The sequence below is a fragment of the Acinonyx jubatus genome, chromosome A3 (assembly GCF_027475565.1).
Source record: "Acinonyx jubatus isolate Ajub_Pintada_27869175 chromosome A3, VMU_Ajub_asm_v1.0, whole genome shotgun sequence".
NCBI classification, from domain to species: domain Eukaryota; kingdom Metazoa; phylum Chordata; class Mammalia; order Carnivora; family Felidae; genus Acinonyx; species Acinonyx jubatus.
The window spans coordinates 16,549,729-16,573,109 of record NC_069388.1 but is presented as its reverse complement, the minus strand read 5'-3'; the positions used below and the strand labels follow the sequence as shown (position 1 = coordinate 16,573,109).

The 23,381-nt window shown below is 45.1% G+C and overlaps 1 long non-coding RNA gene across 4 annotated transcripts in view; it reads right to left on the bottom strand.

Moving 5' to 3' along the window:
* Positions 1-285: 285 nt before the first annotated feature.
* The window catches only part of LOC106969022 (uncharacterized), a 110,014-nt gene continuing 86,918 nt past the window's right edge, over positions 286-23,381 (bottom strand). For 3 of the 4 annotated variants that reach the window (XR_008289091.1, XR_008289094.1, XR_008289093.1), the window contains 6 exons: positions 19,015-19,182; positions 16,349-16,639; positions 13,619-13,756; positions 13,170-13,331; positions 6,649-6,781; positions 286-4,079 (listed from right to left, as the gene is read on the bottom strand). This is a non-coding gene — a long non-coding RNA (uncharacterized LOC106969022). The remainder of the gene's footprint in view (positions 4,080-6,648; positions 6,782-13,169; positions 13,332-13,618; positions 13,757-16,348; positions 16,640-19,014; positions 19,183-23,381) is intronic. The other variant, XR_008289092.1, reaches the window with a different exon arrangement.

Genomic DNA, 23,381 nt, shown 5'->3' with positions numbered 1-23,381 from the left:
AAAAATTACTCTTTTTTCCCACTGAAACTTAGTATTTTCTTCCATTATGAATATAGGCAACAAACCACAGTAGTATGAGAAGGACAAGGGGCGCCTGGATGGCTCAGCCGGTTAAACGCCTGACTTCGGCCCAGGTCATGATCTCATAGCTCATGGGTTCGAGCCCCACATCGGGCTCTCTGCTGACAGCGTGGAGCCTGGAGCTGCTTTGGATTCTGTGTCTCCCTCTCTCTCTGCCCCTCTCCTGCTCACACTCTCTCTATCTCTGTCAAAAATGAATAAACATTTTAAAAAAAGAAGAAGAAAAACCTGGGCTTTCACCATTTAAACCCATGGATTTTTTTCATATCACCTAACAGTTGCTATATACGTCATATATTTTGAAATATTTACATTCAACACTACTTACAAATTTTTTTATCATTTATTTATTTTTGTGAGACAGAGCACAAGTGGGGGAGGGGCAGAGAGAGAAGGAGACACAGAATCCGAAGCAGGCTCCAGACTCTGAGCAAGCATTCAGCACAGAGCCTGATGCGGGGCTCAAACCCACAAACTGTGAGATCATGACCTGCCAAAGAAGGTCACTTAACCAGCTGACCCACCCAGACGCCCCTACATTCAACACTATTTTAAATTCTCCTCTAGGTTGACAGTTAAAGCATTAATAAAGAAGCACACTTACCAAGATATCACAAAATTGTTTTTCTTAACATTTGTATACCTATCTTTCAATATAATTGGTTTTCTTTGGATTCCTATGTATTTGTTACACATTTAAAACCTTTATATTGAGCAGAGATCCATAGGCTTCACCTGGCTATTGGTGGGGAGGGATCCATAGAAAAGAACAAGTCTAGGAACTCTGCTGTGGAGGGGGAGAAAAAGGGGCACGAGGGGAAAAATTTTTAATTTAACAACCATGGACAGAGAAGCTGTTAAGATGCCATCTTGTTCTGAGCTTACACAAAGGATAAGATGTCCAAGGATAAAAGCAACAAGATTGCACCTCTCTTCCACCCCTCTTCCTAAACAACACTTCTCAAACTTTAATCTCATGTGGTAAAGAACTGGGGCACTTGGGTGGCTCAGTCAGTTAAGTGTCCGACTTCGGCTCAGGCCATGATCTCACGGTTTGTGCGTTGGAGCCCCGCATTGGGCTCTGTGCTGACAGCTCAGGGCCTGGAGCCTACTTCAGATTCTGTGTCTCCCTCTCTTTCTGCTCCTCCCCTGCTCATGCTCTGTCTCTCTTTCTAAAAAATAAATTAACATAAAAAAAATAAAATCATGAGGTAAAGAATTAAGCCTTGCCCAAGGAGAGATTCTGGCCTTTGTTCCTGGCTCCTAGGAGGTAACCTCCAAATCCTTAAAATTTCCTGGGAGATAGAGGTGAGAATTTGGAGGTGGTTTGTTATGCAGCTATAGGTGACTGATATACCCCTGAACACTAGTGCATACCCCACCTGACTGAACTTTCTGCCCCTCTATCTTCTGTAAGTCAGTCCCCCAAGACCCTATCCCATGTTAGAAGCAAACCTTGTGCCAGTTCCCAGCCCTCCCCCTTCACTTTCTCTGTTTCTATTTTGATTCTCATTAACTGTGTGATCTTGGAAAAAAATATTTAACTCCTCTGAGCTTCACTTCTGTAGAGTTGTTGGGAATGTTGGGAACACAAACATACCTTCATGTTTATAAACTCTCTAGGACAATTCTCAGTATGCAGAGGATGTTCAACAAATGGTAGTGGGTCAGCCATTCCAGATGGATTCCTGAGAACTAGTGTGAGCATCACTGCACTGAGGCACTACAGGATGAGCCAAAAGCTAAGATGGATGGATGATGGATACACAGGGATCTGGTTGGATAACTGAATAGATGAATGGAAAGATGGATGGATGGAGGAGGGATGGAAGGATGGATAAATTAAGATGTGTGTACCTTTGGAAGGGCATGTAAACAGATGGTTGAATCATTTATGGGTGGAGAACGGAGCCCCTCATCCCTGTGGACACCCAACTACCTCACATTTGCTTCTTTGCCTCTTCCTTCTAACTCCCACTCATTCTTTGCCTTCACAATCAACTCCTGGGTTTATTTTAAGTGTCCTATTGAACAAATCACAAAACCTAAATTGGCTGGTTGAGGGTTTCTAGCATTCTAATTGTGAAGCATGCTTCTGAATGACTTAGGAGCTGAGGGGAGCTTGAAAAAAGCCCAAGATGCTGAGAGAAAATGAGAAACATGACATTTTGAAAAGGAAGCCAATTTTCTTTAACTAAAACTGTTGCCTCTGTAAACCATATTATAAATCCAATAAATTCACATAATTCTATGGTAAGTCCTTCACAAAAGAGAGAGAGAGGAGGGGAAAGGAAGAAAGAGAAAAAAGGATAAGAAAAATGTTGCAGAGATTTCCAAAGCCTTCCACCCTTTAAAAACAACTGCTTTGAACCTTATCATAGTTATTAAGAGTTAAACTACCTGAATTCAAATACAGGCTCCATCAATTCCAAGTGGCATAACCTTGGGTAAATCATGTACCCTTTCCATGCCTCAATTCCTTCATTTATAAGATGCAGATGATAATAATACCTGCTTCATTGGGTAGCTGTGAGGATTACTGAGATAATATAGGTAAAGCCCTTAGAAATGTTCCAGGTATATGGTAAGTTCATGGTAAATGTGAGCAAATATTATTACTATTACTCCCACATACAGTCACTAGGTGAAGAACACAGCAGCAGGCAGGACTTGGGTGACCTAGATGCCCTAGGGAATACAAATGAACTTGTCACTGCTCTGAAGATTCTTATCATCCCCTACAGCTTCACATATTTATATTCTCTGCCCTGATTATCACCCCCAACCATGATCCTGACGTCATGTAACCCAAGTATGGATGTGGATTATGTGGTCCAGTCTCAACATAATGTTCTATTGAAAGAAACAATCCAGGAACCAAAAAGTAATTTAAAGTATTCAAATATTTGCTCAGCATCTCTAAGAATTTCAAAGGGAGACATGCATTAACACACAATAAGCATCTTTAAAACCTCCTCTCACTGCTGCTTTCAATCTCTCACATAGCATCTCCCCCGAAATTCACCCTCTCTCCTCACTCTCAACCTCCCAGCCATGAGGCTTTTCTATTTCTTACCCCTCCATGTATTCCCATATTAGCTCTTCACCACGTAAACCATCTCAACCATCTGACAGCATTAGTGCCTTCTGCCCATTTCCTACTTTACCTGGATTCTGAACAACAAAGGTGAGCTCAGGAGGTGACCAAGAAGGCCAGAATTCTTACCATAGAATCAGGGAAACTTAAAAATACTCATTCATAACTGTTGTCTCTGCTACACTAAGTTCTCTGAAATCTCCTGCCTTCGCTCAAGCTATTTCCTCTGCCTAGAATGCACTTCAATTCTTTTGAGAGGCTTTTGGTTGGATCTGCATCTGTGTTGTAACAGCTGGGAATGAGGCTGGGATGGAGAACAAAGGAGGTGTGAGGTCTAGTCTGGGCAGTCTGACTAATCTCCAGTCTGGTTTGGAAAATGCAGAATGTGCTCCCACATAGATTGGGTGACCCCTGGCTGAGCATGTGGTCCAGGAGACACAATGGCTAGTAAAGAGTTGAACTAATTGACCCCCAAAAACATAGGTCTTATGGCATTTAGGACAAAAGAGCCCCACGATGGGGACAAAAGGGAGGACTGGGAAGTAGGGCAATGTTCACCCACAATGTTCATAGCCACCAAATGCCACCCACTAGTCTCGATGAGGCAAGAGCCTCAGACTTGGAGGGTAGCACAAGATTCTCCAGACCAGCAGGCCCATGGTGGCATCTCTGTATCTTCACCTCCACCCCCTGCAATGTGGAGCCTGTTTCCCCTAGACCAGACCTTTGGAAAAACACCTTAGCAAGTTCATCTTTCACACTGTAGTTTACAGTTTTCAGTCTACTTTTACCTTTGTCCACATGAACCCATGAGACCACCAGGAGTGGAATCCCAGCTCTGGCCATAACTCCATTGACTTTGAGCATGTCACTACCCCTCTCTGGGGCTCAGTTTTCTTACCTGAAAAATGGGAGTGTGTTAGTCAGGATAAATTGAGTTATGCTGCGTAACAAACAAGGCTCAAAACTCAATGCCTTTATACTACAACAACTTATTTCTTGTTCATAATATCCAAGGTGAGCCTGTGAAGAATTCTGCTCAACACAATCACACAGACTGAGAGTCTGTACCCTCTTGTAGCTGAACCATCTGAAACACAGGCATCTATATTCATATGGCAGGAGAAGAACTAAATTAGAGCAGGCTTCTAACTACCTCAGAAGTGACATGCATTACTCCCACTCATATTTTATTGGCCAGAACTAGTCGCCTGGCTCTGCCTAATTCCAAAGAAACCAAGAAATATAAGAAAACAAATGGATCTTTAGTAAGCAATACTGTCTCTGCCACAAGGTACAATAATAATACCTCCCTTACAAGGTAACTCAAAGGATTAGATGAACAATTATATTTCAAAAGGATTTTAACATTTAAACCTCAGTAAAATATTTACTGTGCAGCTTCTATCTGCTAGGCCTGATGCTCAGTGCCAAGAATATCCTCATGGAGCTTACAGACTAGTGCATGAGACAGACAAAAATCAGATAATCCCACCAATGAGAGTGTAAGGAAGCACTGAGACAGGTGCACTGAGAGAGAGAGATGCATGGTGATGTAACAGGGAGCCCAGAATCATCTGGGGGTCCAGGAAGTATTCTCTGAGGTCATTCTTGAGTTAAGATCTGAAGGATCAGCAACGATTAAGTAGACAAGCAGTTAAAGAGAAGGTACAAAGAGCACTGATAGCAGGAGAAATAGTATAGACAAAGGCCCAGTGGCAGGAAAATTCCAGCTTGCTTGGAGAACTGAGAAAAAGTCCAAGAGGCTTGAGTCCTGAGACCAAAGGGCAGCATGGCATGAGAGAGAATCATTGAGTTCAGCAGGGGCCATACCTTGCAGGCCAGGACAAGGATTTATCAAACTGTGATAACAGTTAATTGTGGTCACCGTTACCACTTTGCAGAAGTAGAAACTGATCCCCTGAGAGGCCAGGAGACCCAGTTAGAGTCACACAGCCATCAGAGGAGGAGCTAGAAACCTGATTCAAGTCCTAACTACTGTGTGGCCTCCTCCAAAAGCTTCAGGGCAATTCAGGACTAACATCCTTCTCCCCCATCAGGAACGATCCTAGATCCTTCCTGGGGCGCATTCAGCCTCCCAGCCAGTGATGCATGCCAATACACAGTGTTGGCCTGGGCTGGGCCAGCCCCACGGGTGGTAGCTAGGATGGCTGAGGCCAAGAGCTGGGAAGAGACCACAGAGACCTCAGGCACTTCCCTTCCATACCAGCTGCACTGCTGTTGCACCACAGGGCTTTAGGCAAGTAATTTCCCCCTTCCAGCCCTCAGTCCCCCAATCTCTGAAATGAAAACATTGAACCAGATGGTCTTGAGGTCCCTTCCACCAACAGGAGGCTTAGGTGTGTTTTCCAGCTGAGTAATGAAGGGGGAAAGTGAATAGGCTCTGAACCCAGTCTTTATCTGGAGAACCGCAATTTGCCAAACAAGAAAATCAAAGGGAAATTGCAAAGATGATGAGGGATGAACCTTTTTTAGGAACAACAACCTAATCACAAGTCACTGCTAGAGAAGAAATGTCACAAAAACCTTGATTTGCAGCTTTAGGGAGCAGCATGCCATGGAAGACAGGCAATTAACAACGTGAGAAGCTTCTCAGAGGCACAGATGAATCATGGAAGGCAGTGCCTATAGGCTGGAAAGGATGCCAGACAGCACGTGATCAAAATCCTAGTCTGATTCATAAAGTCCTTGTGGAGCTGCTCCAGCAAGAAGCCAGTCTGAATCTTCCTGAACTCCCCTTGTAGTAGGAAGCTTCATACCCATTCCCCTTTTGGACAGTGGCCAGCACAGTGCAATGCACATAGAAAGAGCTCAATACATAATTTTGAATGAATGAATGAATGAATGAATGAATGGCCCTGGTGCTGCTCAAATAACTCTCTTGATATTTTCACCCAGGAGTCCTGGTGCTACTCTCCGGAGCATGCTTGGTGTCATGACTGTCTATCTTAGGAAGGGATCACCCAAAGCAGACCCTGATTCTGAAAGTGCTTTTAGGAACCTCTAGCTGGAGAGTGGGGAAATAATTTAGGGAAAGGAAGGAAGCTAATAGGGGGACATTAATGAACAGGTTACCACTGTGGGGAATTTTGGCTCAAAGATTTTTGCTTAAAGAAGATGATAGGGAACATGCTGGCCAAGATGGGAGCCACGAGCCACATGGAGCTATTGAGGACTTGAAGTGTGGCTAGTTCAAATCGAGATATAGAGTAACTATAAAATACACACCAGATTTTGAAGACCTAGTATTTAAAAAAAGTAAAATATCTCATTGATGATTTTTGTATTATTTATGTATTCAGGGGACAACATTTTGAATATATTGGGTTAAAATATAGTATTAAAACTGATCTTATGTGATAATTTCTTTTTGCCTTAAAAGAACATAGGTGGCTCACAATTATGGCTCACATTATATTTCTATTGTTCGATGCAGACATAGAACATACCTTAGAGTTACTCCTCCCAAGGGATGAGAGAGCTAAACTTCTACCCGCCAGTTTCTATGCATCATCGGTTGAGTGCTGCTCCCAGGGGTTAATTTCCCTGGTATTTCAACATGCCCCATGCACCAGCAAGTATCTGCAACCAGAGAAAACCCTCAGGCAGAGTTGCAGGATCTTGCCATAGGAAGCCACCAGCATGCGAGTGTAGGGGATGTGGGCAGAGTACCAGTAGCACCTGCTGTGCTGGGCCTTTCATCACAACTAATACACACCCCCAGGAAGCGGTAAGCCAAATTCCCTATTACACCATTATTACTCCTTCTTGCTCATTCAGTCATTCACGCATCTAGACAAAAAGCATCTGTACTATGGGAATGCTGGCACACCAAGACAGCCACCAGCAGTCTTATTTTATCAGTGCCTCGGAGGAGAAAAGAAAAGGAGGACGGCCCATGGACTGTTAGCAGAGCTCAGGGGGTGCTTGGTGTTGGGCCCTGGATCAAGGGAAGGAGCAGGGACTAACCTCAGAGGTGAAAGCATGAAGGCTTCACCCTAAGTGGTGCCCTCTGGCCCAGCCCAAGGGGAACTTGGTCTGAGCAGCTCTAAGGTTTAATTGAATTAAACCAAGACAAGTTCCATTCTCCAGAGAGCCTAACATGACAGCTGTTAGGCATGGCTGGGGAGACAGTACGCCTCAACCACTCCATTGGTGGGGGAGATATTCCTGCCCTAGGGTCATGGGGATGGATGGCTAATTTACCACACTTGACACTGGACAGATACGCTTGACGGCAATGTGTTGATCACACATACGGCCCAGGTGAGGAGGACACTGCATGTCACACAAGGCCACATGGGCATCTTATGCCAGAACAGAGTGCACCACCAAGGGCTGTGGGTGGCAGGCCTGTATTATCAAGAGAGTGAGGTGACCCTTTGTTCCCACGAGAGGATGTGATTGGCTTCCTTGAACAACCCCACGATCTGGCAGGGAATTGAAACCTGCTATTCAGGGATAAGAGGGAACTGCACCCGGTCCCCTTGAGAAGGAGGGTTGCTCAGCAAGGGTACCTTAACTGTGGAAGCAGAGTGGAAAGGGGAACCTGCAGTCAGGCCAGGCAAAGCCTCCCAGTTTCACCAGATGTAAACACAGCACACCACACTGTGCCTTAATTTTAATTAATGCGCCCCAGGGATGACAACAGCAGCAGCCACAAAACTCATCTGGGTTAGTGGTGTCAGCTCAGGTAGCCTCCACATGCACAGAATGTCAGACCCCCCCCCCATTCATTAATACTCAGTGCTGCCCAAAGTGGGCTCAGTGCTGTGCTTCAGCCTGAGGGGCGAGTGATGGAGACGCTCCGTTATGGGCACATTGCTGACCCTCCTGTCTCCTAAATCTCCCAGCCCCAGCTAGGTCAAACATCCCCACCCCCGGCTATTTGAATCCCTCGCTTTCTTTCTTACCTCTTGCATTTGGCACAAACAGACATTAATACATCTGCCCTTTGCTCCTTTAAGAAAACAGGCCCCATAACCCAGACATTTAGTTTTGCCCTACAGCACTGAACATGGAAGGAAGCTGGCTGTCAGTAATAAGGGTCCAACCTGGGACCCTGGCTTCTAGACCCCACCTCCCATCCCTCCATCTTGTCTGCTCCCGGTGACTTAGCACAGCCAATCAGAGGGCTGGGTTTGCTTTCTGCACTGGCCTTTCTCAACTTCTATAATCAATGCCTGGCTTGAGACACCATCTAGACTGAAGCCACAGAGAGATGCACTTTGTTCTGCTCTTAATGTAGCCCAGGCATCCAGCTAATAAGAGCTTCAGAACACTGCACCTCAGAGAGATGACCCCCCGAGGGCATATGCGAGACCCTATGTGGCTACTACTCTGCTTGGGTGGGAACTCCAAGCTACCAGTGCTTGAAACCCACCCCAGGTACCTCCTTCCAGCTGCATTCTGGAGGTCAGGTCCCACGCAGACCCACCGTCCAGTGCTGAGGGGGAGTGATGTCTGGGAACCAACTTCCCAAGCATCTGGAAGCATTCCTAGAGTCTGGCCAAATCTGTGTTGTTTACCAGAATGCCTCGGCTGGTAGCCTTATTAAATCCAATTTCCATCAGAATCTAGCAGTTAGGTCAGACCTGCCACTTTGGGCACTCAGGGACCATAACCCCACAGTCCAAAGAGGGGTTGAGAGACTCTATAAACAAGACACTAAAATTAGGCTTCAGATTCCTGGAGAAGCAAACAACACTGCCAAAGCTTTGTCGTGACTTATCCAGTGGGCAGCCTGCTAGGAACTTAGACTATGCTTCTGTTTCTGGGATCAGGGTTTTCTCTGCTTCAGTGAGAAGTCACCTTCTCTTGGGGCACCTGGGTGGCTCAGCCAGTTAAGAGTCCAACCTCGGCTCAGGTCATGATCTCATGGCTTGTGGGTTCAAGCTGAGAGCCTGCAGCCTGTTTCAGATTCCTCTTTCTCTGCCCCTCCCCTGCTTGCACTCTGTGTGTGTGTGTCTCTCTCTCTCAAAAAGAAATAAACATTAAAGAAAAAAGAAGAAATCACCTTCTCTTTCCTGGGAAGGTGGGGGGTGGGGCTCGTGCAGAGAGTGACCCCTCTGAGAAGGAGAAGAGGCCAGTTTGGGAGGTTCTGATAACTAGTTTGCTGGGGCTGGCACAGACAGGATGGCCCAAACAGCAGAAAGTGAATTCCTCCTGGTTTGGAGACTAGGAGTCCAAGATCAAGGTGTCAGCAAAGTTGATTTCTGCTGAGGCCTCTCTCCTTGGCTTGCGGATGGCCTCCTTCTCCCTGTGTCCTCACATGGTCTTTCCTCCATGTGTGTGCATATCTATGTCCTAATGTCTTCTTTTTTAATGTTTATTTATTTTTGAGAGAGAGAGAGAGAGAGAGAGAGAGAGACAGAGTGTGAGCAGGGAAGGGGCAGAGCGAGAGGGAGATACAGAGTCCAAAGCAGGCTCCAAGCTCTGAGCTGTCAACACAGAGCCCAATGCAGGGCTGGAACCCATGAACCATGAGATCATAACCTGAGCTGAAGTCGGACACTTAACCCACTGAGCCACCCAGGCGCCCCTGCTATGTCTTAATCCTTTAAGGACCAGTCCTAGGGGATTAAGGCCCACCATATGACCTCATTTTACCTTAATTACCACTTTAAAGGTACCATCTCCAAACACAGTCACATTCTGAGGTCCTGGGGGTTATAACTTCAACATATAAATTGGGGGCAGGGGGCATAATTCAGCCCATCCCTGACCCTTCCTCTTTCAGAGTCAGCAAGGTCAGGGTGCCTCGTACAGGGCAGGGTTTTATTTTCCTAGGAGACCAACAAGCCCCACCATGGAGTAAAGAATCAGAAGAAGGGCCTCTGTGTAAAATGGCCTAAAGAAGAGGGGGCAGCACCCCGAGAAGGAGACTGAGTAGAGGGGAAGATGAGGGCATTTGGATGGGGGCAAGAGATTAGGTCACCAGGTCAGAGCATGGATGTGAGCACATTTCCCTGGCAGTGTGTGTCCAGGAAGGATGACCGGCCCATGAAGAAGCTTGCAAGATAACAAGGGATATTTAGCTTTCAGAAGAAGGGGATGGGATTCCTATCATCACCTCCCAGCAGAAGGGTAACCAGTGTGCCCCAGAGAAAACATTGGACCCGTGGGTATAAACCAAAGAGAGGTATCTTTCAGGTACAGGAAAATAAAAACATTCTAGGCATTGAAATGTTCAGCCTTGGAGTAATCTGCTGCCACCAGTAGTGACCTCCCTTCACTCCAAGTATTTCATTCGGGCTGGAAGATCATCAGGGCACTTAGGGAAGTTTTCCTGTAACTCCCGAATCCCTGTGATGTATCAGATAAGAGACTGAGACTACATAATTTAGCTCACAGACTGCCCTTGTGGTCCTTCAGGCTGCTATAACACCAGCCTCTCTCTTTCCACACTGGATGAATTTAGAGTAGCTAATGACACATAATTCTGGCACGGAATTCATGACATCCATCCAAAATGTCCAAGCTACTTACTATATATTCATAGTAGCTACTACTGTAAATCAACAGATCTTCATACACACACACACACACACACACACACACACACACACACACAAACACCAGCAAGACAGTTTACCTAAAAAGTGTAAAAGAACTTCTGGGCCCTATCAAGAAATTAAGTCTTTTGGAAGAATTTGGCTGTGTGTCTATTGGGTCAGAAGTACAACATCACCTGGGGCGCCTGGGTGACTTATTCAGTTAAATGTCTGACTCTTGATTTTGGCTCAATTCATGATCTCAGGGTCGTGAGGTTGAGCCACGTTCAGCGTGAAGTCTACTTGAGGGTCTGTCTCTCTCTCTCTCTCTCTCTCTCTACCCCTCCCCTGCTTGTTCTCTCTCTCTCTCTAAAAACAAAATGCTAAGAAAAAAACCACAATATCACTCTAGAAGTCCCCCAAATTATGTCTACATCCCAATCCCAGTGAATACATTTTTTTATTGAGGTAAAATTCACAGAACATAAAATTAACTATTTTAAAGTGTACCATTCAGTAGCATTTAGTGCGTCCCCACTACCTCTCTCTAGCTCCAAAACGGTTCCATCAGCCCAATTGCAAACCCCCTTCCCATTTAGTCACCCCTCACATCTCACAGCCCCCAACCCCAGGCAACCACTGACCTACTTTCTGTCTCTATGATTTACCTCTTCTGGATATTTCATATGAATGAAATCATACAATGTGTGACCCTTTGTGTCTAGCTTTTTTTTTACTTAGTGTAACGCTTTTGAGGTCCATCCATGTGGTGGCACGCATCGGTATTTCATTCCTTTATATGGCTGAATGATATTCCATTGTCCTCAAACTTTGAATAAGATGCTTCTCTTTTTCACTTTGAAGCGGGCTCAGAAATTATGAAGCTGGTCTCAGCTGGCTCTCATGGGGGTTTGGAGCCAGTCACGCTCAGCAGGACTGCCGCCTGCCCTCCCTTCCATGCACCTTGCGCCATACAGCCGAAATGGTCTTCCTCGGGGAAGCCTGACCATGTCCCTCCCTGTGTAAGATCTTCCCACAACTGCCACTCATCTGCCCCCAGCCTGTCTGTGTCTCAGCCCCATGGCTGTGGGCCCCAGCTCTCTGAAGGACCAGGCTCTGGTGACTCTCCACGTGTCCCTCCTGCCCCCACCTCCCCCCTCGAATTGGTTCTAAGGTCCTAGTGCTCAAAAATCAGGCAAAAGTGGTGGATGGGCCATCAGATCAGTGGTGACAAAGCTGCAATTTGCCTCAAGGCTGACCTTCCAGGAAGACAGGCTGAGAGATTGATGAGTCCATTGAAGCTTTCACGCTGACACTTTTGGGGATCATGGCGCTTACTTACGAGGGGACTTATGTAACCAATGAGATATAAATAAGCACATTAAAGTATTCCTGCTCCAGCCCAGCTTAATGGCCAAGAAACTAATTGTCAGAAATTGGAAAGGGTCTGAAATAAATACGGCACTTCATGTCACATAGGGAACCCGGCCAAAGACGTCAGATTAAACGCAGGGATGTTGAGAGCATGCTTCCAGACACCCACGGAGCAGTTTTTTTTTTTCATTTTGGTCATTAGGTTCTCCACTTTCTCACATCAACCAACACAGAACAGTAACCAGCACCAGCTTGATTCTACCTCCTTCCCAGAGCCAGGAGAGTGAGCCAGAAGCCGTGGGTCCAGAGATCACCCGTCTGGCTTGTCCTCTCAGTGGCTGATGCCTCTATGGTCAGGAGTGTGTGACATCAGAACCTCAACCGGAAACAGGGGTGTCACAGGTCAGCCTTTGTAGACTGGGTTCCCAGTTGTCAAAGCTGACACCTGCCACCTCGGCCTTCCCCTGCTCCTCACCAGGCCCTGGGTCACCACCTCCAAGGTCTCACTCCACCAGGGCAGCTCTCTCCTTAGTCTCTCCCCCTCCAGATTCTTTCATGCCACCCTTCAGATGGGCTTATCTCCCCATCCAGACAGGAGCCCCCTGCCCTGGCTCCACCTTTCCCCAAGCTGCCATGTCTTCTCCTCCCCCCACCCCCCGCAACCGGCCATCCACATCTCCTGCCCAGCCTTCTTATCCTCCTCCAGGACCTCCAGCCTCCAGCTTCTGGAGTGCATCCCTCCTCCACACAGAGACCTTTCTGAAGCATAACACAACCCAACACCCTCCACCTAAACCTTCCAGCAGCCTTTAATCCCCAAGAGGAGGCCACATCTCAAGCTGGGCATTCTAGGACCATCTTGGCAGGGCCTCCTCCCCCTCATCTCTCATGTGGCAAACACCCTGCAGCACCTCCCACCCTCCTCAGGCCCCTTGCCTGCTCATCCTTCCCAAACCGTATCTCTCCCCCATTCATGCACCACTCCCTATTTCCTGCCTTCCCCCCCTGGGAGCCTTGGCTTCCCTATCTGTAAATGGATAGGTTTGGACCAGCTAATCCCCAAGGTTCCTCCCTCTTGGTTCTAAAAGAATAATGCAGCTTACCCTTTGTTCTGAGTATCCAAGTGCTTTCCATGGAAAACTCAGGAACAGCCAGCAAGGATCCCAGTGGACGCAGCGGGCGTTTTCTCTCTCACGCCTTTCCCCCCCTCACTACTTTCAGTGTATTTCACCATCTCATGAACAAAAATAACCTGGTTTGATTCCCTAAGGAAAAGAGAGGAAGCTGAGAGTTAAATCAGTGTCCACTCTCAAAAAATCAAAAGGAAAAGTAGAGAGAAAACAAAACAAAACATAGGAGACATCAAACCTATAGACTGACCAGATACCTTACCCCCCAGCAGCTGGGGACCCAAATGGGGCCAGAGGGACTTGGGAAGTTGAGGCAGGAAGAAAGGTTTGCCCACAGTTCCCTCATGGGATCCTACTCAGAGGTATCATGAAACATTGACACTTGTCAGTTTAGCTCAGACATACAACCATTCCCTTCTTACTTGACGTATCAGTTAAGGGCAAGCGCTCCCGCCAGTGGGAGGTCTGATTCTCAAGACGTAAAGTGTACAACTGTATTTGGGGAACTGGCAGCTTATCTGTCTCCTGCTTGATCCTCAAAGCAGATGTAGTCCAGCCATCTGGGGAGGAAGAAGGATGGGCTGGTGTGTCTTCAGATCATAGAGGACAGGGACCCCAGCTGTTACCTGTGGGTAGTACACCAGAGTTGAACAATAAAGAAAGGGACTTTTATTCCTATTCTTTTGTCACATGGTAATTATTTGGTTCTGTTTCAACCAACATATGCAGTACTTGGCTTGGGTGTTTTGTTTTGTTTTGTTTTGTTTTGTTTTGTTTTGTTTTGTTTTGTTTTTTAATGCGCCCACAGATGACAAAAGTTTTATTCCCCGGGTTGTTCGAGGAAACAAACTGATCCTGGAAGGCCAAATTACCTGTTGGTCATCTCCAGTGTGTTAAACTATCATCTATGGCATGGTCTGCAAACTATGTGACATAAGCCAAATCCAGCCTGCCATTTGTTTTTGTAAGTCCCACCAGCTTAGAATGTTTTTTTTTATTTTTTAATGATTTTTTCTTTTAGTCCAAAGAAGACTAGTGAAATGTGAAAATTACAGAAAATTCAAATTCCAGTGTTCACAAATAAAGTTTTATTGGAACACATCTGTGCACATTCATTTGCATAGTGCCTGTGGCTGCTTTTGCACTCCAACAGCAGCCTATGTAGCCCTTAAAGCCAAAAACGTTTACTATGTGGCACTTCACAGCGTTTGTCAACCCCAGCTCTGTATTTCCACATCCTGTTATTCAAGTATTAAAGAGTTAAGAATATATTTAAAAATGAAATTTTAATCAAACATCTGTGGAACCTTGAGTATATTCTTGAGGAACACTATTTGAAAACATACTTAAGGATTTTGTTTAGTAATGTGGGGTTTTTTTAGAAAAATCTTTTCCTCTTTAATTTTTTCGCTATGGAAAATTGTAAACATGTTCAGCAGTATACAGAAAATATAATGAGCCCCCATATACCCACCACCCAGCTTGAACAATTATTGATTTATGGCTGATCTGGTTTCAACTGTATCCCACCCACCTCCCCCTCCTACATTATTTTGAAGCGAATCCCAAACAGTATATAATTTCATCTGTAAATATTATGTGGCATACGCAGTTTTAAAATAAACTTTTACAACTGGGGAGACTGTGACAAGCTGCATATAATAAGGAGACTTCTGCTAAAGAGTCAGAAGCCCGTGGGGAGGGAGGTAGGACACACACTTTCTAACTGATTGAGAAACGCATGTCACTACCTGATTTTCCAACCAAACTCCAGGCTGGGTGACAGTCACCAGCCATCAGGATAGGGCAGCCTCTCCCTCCCCCATCTATCATGATCAAGGAAAATAAATTAAAGCTAGGGGCAACAAAAGGGGGCTGGTTAATATAATTCAAGACTGCAAAAGAGACAGACACACTTTCAGCTTAATGAGTTTGGAAAGCCATATGAGTACTGGCATAAGACGCACCCTGGCAGTGGGTGATGCTGGCTTTTTTTTCTCTTTAATAACCAGGGTCAACAGGAAAGAAGGAGAAGCAAGCTGCCTTTATGCAACCAGACCCTTTCTTTCATCTTCTCCCCTCTGCCACCTCAAGAACCCAAAAGACACCCCCAAATTCCACTACCCATGGTGGGGAGGGGGTGGAATAAGAAAAACAAGAGCCATGCAGGGGGTCAGGAATGGAGGGAGAGGCAGAGAGTGTGAGCAGGAAGCTTCCCCAGAGGTCAGACCTAGCTGGTCACTGCGGCCTGCATGCAAGGGGCCAGTTAGCTGGGTTAGGGATGTCATGCCCTAATAAAATTGGAGGGACAGCATTTATATGTCAGCTTGGCTTGGCTACAGCACCCCGTTTATTTAATCAACCACTAATCTAGATGTTGCTGTGGAGGTGTTTCGTAGATGTGGTTAATATCTACACTCAAGCAGAATCCTTTACTTTAAGTAAAGGAGATCATCCTCCATGATGTGAGTGGGCCCGCCTCATCTAATCAATTGAAAGGCCTTCAGAGCAAAACTGAGGTTTCTCTGGGATGAAGACATTCTGCCTCAAGACTGTGGCATGGGCTCCTGCCTGAGTCCCCAGCCTGATCCCCTGCCCCCCAAATGTCAGATGTGCCAGCCTCTGCAATCACCTGAGCCAATTCCTGGAAATAAATGTATGTATATAAACATATAACTGAAGAGAAGGATCAAATGTTAACTCATTTTCTCACAATTTTACAATCTGTAAAATTGTCCCCATTTTATAGATGAAGAAACTGACGCACAGAGAGGTTGGGATCACTGTGAGCCTGCCCTAAAGGGCTGATGGAGCGATGGAGCGTGAGAGCAAAGGTAAGGGAAGCATTTGTGCCTTCCTTGCAGGCTCACCTGAGAGGTTCCAGTTCACTCCAGGGGAGGCAAGAAGACACCCACCTGGAAAGGGGGGTGGACAGGAAGAAAACACTGAAAACCAAAGCAGATTGCACTTTCTGACCCCACTATAGCAGCATCAACAAAGCCCAGAGCAATCCCCATAAGTTATCCCGTCACATTTCCACGTTACCACAATGAACATCTAATATAGTAAATCTTTTCGTGTTCTCATTTACACTGTGTCCCCAATTTTATCTTACACTGTGCTTCAGGAGCTACTAATTCAATCAAAGATACCTTGATCAAGCCCTCTTGCTGTGGGAGAGGGAGAGAGATGATGCTGAAGACATCCATAGGAGGAGGCAGATGGTCCATGACGCCCAAGGAATCTTTGCTTGAGGAACCACATCCAGGGGCCCTGAGACGGGTGGTCTCTCGCAGGCATGTCATCCAGGCTCCTTCTCTGCTCCAGCTCCAATCTGGGGACCCAGCCATGCCTGTGTATGTGTCCCCCACCCTCTTCCTTGGAAACATACCTGACTGTTTTGTATTCCAAATGCAAACAGTCTGACAAGGTGTCAAAGTACCCTGAAATGCACAGAGATACCCGTGGAACACAGTCAGAGGAACGGTTCCTTTGGTAGGGCCAGCCCAGTGGGGGGCTCTCTAAATAACAGGGTCTGCCTGCTAGACAACCTCCGGAATAAATCCTACCTTTCTGGAAACTAGAAGAGCAGGAACTTGTTTTCCCAAGTGGAAGCCTCATCCACACATGATCTTTCAGCCCATGAGAAAAACCCAGTCTGGGGACACCAGGGGAACCCCAACACAATACAGGCCATGGTGAACAATGCAGCCCAACAAGCCAAAGGCTGTGCTGTTCCTGAGCTCACATGCTGGGGGTGAGCTTTGGAGGGCATTCCTTACGTGGCCCTCAAGCCAGCAGGACCCGGGGAACCTGAAAAAAAATGCCTCTTCAGCAGCCTTTTCTCCAGCTCTAACACTGACTCCTAAGCTCTCCCCACCATCCATTTCAACCACACCCTCTCTTACATCCCACCAGGCATCCTCCTTTCTTGGACTCAAGCAGTCCCCTGGGTGGACCCATCACCCTTACATCACACTGGTCTGTTAGTAGGAGGGTGTCTCCATGGAGCCAAGAGCTCTCTAGACTCCCAACCCAGGCAAGCTGTGCCTGATGTCCTCCCTCCCCGTCACCTTCTTCTTCACCTTCCCCTGACAGTCACAGGGTTTATTCTATGCCAGGACCTACTCTGGGTGCTGGAGAAACAGGAGTGAACAAGACAGACCTGGTCCATGCCCTTCTGGCGATTCCATGCTATTCATTTGTTCAGCCAACAAATACCCATAGAAAACCCACCACTATGTACTGGGCACAGTTCCAGGTGCTGGGGAAACAGAAGTGAACAAACAGAACAAAAATCCCTTCCCCCATAGAGTTTACATTCTAGATAAGACACTCCATAAATCATTACACAAATTATTAATTACAAATGTGTAGCTGCTACAGGGGCAGAGCTCAGGACATGAAGAAAGCATACAGCCAAAAATCTAACCTGGTGACCCCTTAGGAACCACATTAACAGAGGCTTCAAGGAAGAAGGGTAATTAGCTGGAAGGGTGAGGGTGGAACCTGAAATAAGGTAGTGGCAGGCTTGGGGTCTCCTGAGGCTGTGAAGAAGAGATCTGTTCCAGACCTCTCTCCTTGGTCTGTGCATGGCCGCCCTAAATTCACACAACCTGTCTCCATAAGGACATGGGGCATACTGGATTAGGACCCACCCTAAAGACTTCATTTTCACTGGGTTAAGAAACAAAATTCAGGGGGGCCTGGGTGGCTCAGTCAGTTAAGTGTCTGACTCTTGATTTCGGCTCAGGTCATGATCTCACAGTTCGTGAGTTCTAGTCCTAAGTCGGTTTCTGTGCTGACAGTGTAGAACCAACTCCGGATTCTCTGTCTCCCTCTCATTCTGCCTCTCTCTCTCTTTCTCTCTCTCAAAATAAATAAACTTTAAAAAATAAATAATAAAAAAATGTTTTTTAATTCAAACAAGTCCCTTTGAAGATCTAATTGGCTTTATTAAGCAGTTCATGAGGCAGGCAGCATCCCGCCTAGCAAGCAGAGAGGTCTGGGTTGTACAAAATGGAAGGTTTTCAAGGGAAGGAGGGTGGGGCAAGGAGGTTACTAGCAAAATAAAAGAAAGAAGCAGACCAGGACTCCATCTATTCTCACAAAAGGGAGCCAGGGTTATTGTTTTGCAGATGACCTTACTGGTGTTGATCAGAAAGTTTCAGATTGACCCCTAAAACATTCCTAGGATCTGTTGACACGCTAATATTTAAGTCTCAGTTTGCTGTCATGGGGTGGGGTGGCAAATGACTCCATTTGGGGCTTGTTTTTCTGTTTTCGACAACCAAATTACTTCTCTCAAGACCCTATCCCAAATAAGGTCACATTCTGAGGTACTGGGGGGGACAGGACTTCAACATGAATTTTGGGAATGATTCAACCCATAACACTGACTAAGAAAAGTTTGGTGGGGAGTGAGAAGTTTTCACAGCCTTTCATATTTTTAGAGAGACTCGGTCAAGAAAACCCCTATGTACCCTTTTTAACTAACTTGACAGTCTGATTGTTCATATGGGGCCATGCTTTACAGAAAGGACCATGCCGTCTGAGATTCCCAGTTCCCAGGGGTGAAAATCCTACCCCACAGACATTCCTGCCGGACACTTTAGCCAAGAATGGAACTAAAGGTTTGTTACCCAAAACTAAGTTTGCCTTTTAGTGGGTGTCAAGCCAAAAGAAAACGACCAAGCCACAGAATAGGAAAAGCAAGGGTTTTACTAGCAACAGGTAAAGGAGAACACCAGAGATATCTCCCAAAGCAGTGTCTCCTTGAGCAACAAAACTGGGGAAGTTTTAAGGTAAGGAGGCATACCTGTTCATGAATCAGCTTGCCCAATGGGGAATCCAGCATGGAATTGGGGCAAAAGTCATTTTAAGGGGACAGAGTTCAGGTCAAAGTCATGAAGGCCAGCAACAGTCAATATTGTCAATTCTCTGGCTTTAGTTGGTCGGTGTCTGAATACTCAAAGGGGCTTAGATCCTGCAAAGATAGAACATGCTTCAGGTCAGTCTTTACTTCTGAACCAGCACTAGAAGCTTTACCTCTGATTCATTGCCCCTGATATGATTAGGCTCTCTCCTGGCCTGATAGTGGCTCTTATATTCTTTTGTTCCCCTAAAATCATTATCTACTGGGGTCTATTTTTATGCAATCTCAACATATCCCAGGAATTTCTGTAAGAAATGTGCTTTGGGCATGGATCACAAGATGGGCAGAGACCTAAAACGACTTTTTGTATGTCTTGAAAGCTTTGTCTTTTATTTTTCCTGGGACCCCTAACTCTTTCTGCTGACAGGTTGGGCTAGCTACAAAGCGTGAGCCAGTGAAACGTAAGCAGGGCGTTGGGGAAGGCCGAGAAGGAAGCACAGTAGATTGTCCATTTTCCTGTCAGTTCCCAAAAATGTCTGGAACTTTATCTACAGTAAGACTGTCTCCTGTCAGAGGTCCCCCAATCTGAACCACAGTCACCCAGGGAACTTGTTAAAATACAGATTCCCGGGCCCTGCTTTGGAAAGACCCCAGACGTGTAATTTTCTTACATGCCCCAGGTGACTCAGGTCTCCAGTGGATTTGGAAGCTGATGGCACACAGGCCCTTTCTTCCACTGGGCCTGAACATAAACATGTACTCAGGGCTCTGTGGAACCCAGTGGTTTTGATCTGTGGGGAACTGGCACAATTCCTAGCCCTTGATTATCCCACTAAATTGTCTCAAGACAGATTCTGATTTCCATTTCTATTCCTGCCTCTCAGCTCTGATTACTTCAGCAAATGCTTTTCAATTGCCCCATTCTTTTCTTTCTTAAAGAACAGCCTCTAACTTCAATTTTTTTTTAAATATATATCAGCCATTTCCCACATTCTAGAAGCTTTGTGCTTTCTACCTCGGGGGAGGGTTTAAGAAAAGATTTTATTTCTCCTACTTTTGATTCCTTTAAGTCAACAGAGATACCCTTACACAACATTGATCGAACCTTTTAAATGTGGTTAGTTAGAGATGGCCACTGGAGAGTTACTCAGCTGACAGTTTGGATTGGCCCCATGGCTGATGCTGGCAGTTCCCTGCCCGTGGACCTCCACACACCATGGTCTGCTTAGGGCCAGCCCTGCAACTCACCTCCCGTGGCTGTGGGTACAGGCAAGACAAACCAGAGTCCTAAGGAGTTCACATCCCTGGAAGTAGCCCTCAACCAACTGGCAGACCAGGGATTGGTGGATAAATGCTCCAGCTTTTCTGTTTCTCCACAGAGAGAACTCAAAGCCATGTTCTACACTGGATCCCAGAGGTCCCTGGCTGAAATGAGGTCTGGTTGCTCACAGTGGCAACCTGCTCCATGATACACCCCTTACTGACTTCCTGCCCCTCCTTGTCTCACTTTCTTCATGCTTTACCAGATGCTTCCTGGGGTCACCTCCCAAGGAAATGACTTGCACTCAAATCTTTGTCTCAGCCAAAAGGAACTCAAAGCAAGATAGGCACTGTCCTAAACTGCTCTTCCTGTGCTAGATGGCAGCTCTTCCTCAAGAACTCAAATCCCAGACTGTATCGTATTTTAAATTTGGTTACAGGACATTTAAGGTGCAACATCATAGATCACAGCAGGTCTTTCTTGACCATGCTAAATTCAATCCCGTAATTCTATCTGAATGTTCCTCTGAGACTTGGGACCAAATCGGGCTTGAAGCTCAATAAATTGTCAGCATCTGCATTTCAACCAAAAGGCCAAAATAGAGCTTCTGGAGATGGGGTTGTAAACTGGTGCACCCACTTTGGAAAGTGGTCTAGCAGTTGCCCCAAATGTTAAACAAAGTTATCAGCTGATCCAATAGTTCCATCCCCAGGTCTATACTCAAGAGAACTGAAAATATGTGTCCTTATAAAACTTGTATAGGAACCGTCATCGCAGCGATATTCATAATAGCCAGAGTGTAGAAACAACCCAGGGGTACCTGCATGGCTCAGTTGGTTAAGCATCTGTTCATCTGTCCCACTCTTAATTTCAGCTCAGGTCATGGTCTCATAGTTCATGGGGGTCATAATCTCAGGATTCATGGGTTCAAGCCCTGTGTCAGGCTCCATGCTGGGCTCCATGCTGGGAGTGCACAGCCTGCTTAAGATTCTCTTTCTCTTTCTGCTCCTTCCTCTTTATCATTCTCCCTCTCTCTCTCTCCCTCTCTCTCTCTCTCTCTCTCCTTCGGAATAAAGAAATAAACTTTAAATCTTTTTTTTAAAAAATGAACTACTGGGACCTCATCAAAATAAAAAGCTTCTTCTGCACAGCAAAGTAAACAATCAGCAAAACTAAAAGGCAACTGACAGAATGGGAGAAGATATTTGCAAATGACATATCAGATAAAGAGTATCCAAAATCTACAAAGAACTTATCAAACTCAACACCCAAAAAACAAATAATCCAGTGAAGAAATGGGCAAAAGACATGAATAGACACTTCTCCAAAGAAGACATCCAGATGGCCCACCGACACATGAAAAAATGCTCAACATCACTCATCATCAGGGAAATACAAATCAAAACCCCAATGAGATACCACCTTACACCTGTCAGAATGGCTAACATTAACAACTCAGGCAACAACATATGGCGAGGATACGGAGAAAGAGGATTTCTTTTGAATTGTTGGTGGGAATGCAAGCTGGTGCAGCTACTCTGGAAAACAGTATGGAGGTTTCTCAAAAAACTAAAAATAGAACTACCCTACGACCCAGCAATTGCACTACTAGGCATTTATCCAAGGGATACAGGTGTGCTGTTTCAAAGGGACATATCCACCCCCATGTTTATAGCAGCACTATCAACAATAGCCAAAGTATGGACAGAGCCCAAATGTCCATCGATGGATGAATGGATAAAGAAAATGTGGCATATATATACAATATATATACAATGTATATATATATATATATATGTGTGTGTATGTATATACACTATATATATATATATACAGCAATCAAATGTGGTAGAAAATACACGTACAGCAGAAAATGTGGTATATATATACAATATATACACAATGTATATATATATATATACACACTGTATATATATATACACACACTATATATATATATGTATATATATATATATATATATATATATATATATATACATACACAGAAATCAAAAAGAATGAAATCTTGCCATTTGCAACTATGTGGATGGAACTGGAGGGTATTATGCTAAGTGAAATTAGTCAGAGAAAGACAAAAATCATACGACTTCACTCATATGAGGACTTTAAGAGACAAAACAGATGAACATAAGGGAAGGGAAACAAAAATAATATAAAAACAGGGAGGGGGACAAAACAAAAAAGACTCATAAATATGGAAAACAAACAGAGGGTTACTGGAGGCGGTGTGGGAGGGAGGATGGGCTACATGGGTAAGGGGCATTAAGGAATCTACTCCTGAAATTATTGCTTCACTATATACTAATTTTGATGTAAATTTTAAAAAATAAAAAATAAAGTTAAATTATAAAAAAAAAGTATAAACAACCCAAACATCCATTAGCTCTGGTGATGAATCAACAGCATGTGATGTGCCATCAATTGAATGTCATTCAGCCAAAAAGGAATGAAATATTAAAACCCACTACACCATGGATGAACCTGGAAAACATGATGCTAAGTGAAAGCAGCCAATCACAAAAGGCCACATATCAGATGATTCCATTTATATGAAATGTCCAGAATAGGCAGACTCACAGAGACAGAAAGTAAATGAGTGGTTACCAAGGATGTACGAAAAGTGACTGCTAACAGGTGTGGGGTTTCTTTGGGAGGTGATAAAAATGTTCTAAAATTAGACAGTGATGATGGTTGCACAACAATTCTGTGAAAATGCTAAAAAAAACCCCCACTGAATTGTATTCTTTTACAAGGCAAATTTTAATTTTATGTGAATTATAATTAATAAAGTGGTTATTTATTTAAGATGGAAGAGTGTGTATTTCTGAGATCCCCTGTGGAACTGTACCTCTAATTTTTTTCTACAACTTTCTCATTTTCCTGAAACATCTTTTCAAAGCCATGTCACAATCTCAGAAGAAAACGAAATGAAAAGTCTGACCGTGAGTCTTGATGTTGCCAAAGCTAAATTCCAAGCAGAGGCTGGACCCGTGAGCACCAGCGGGCACAGCAGAAAGAACACAAGGGG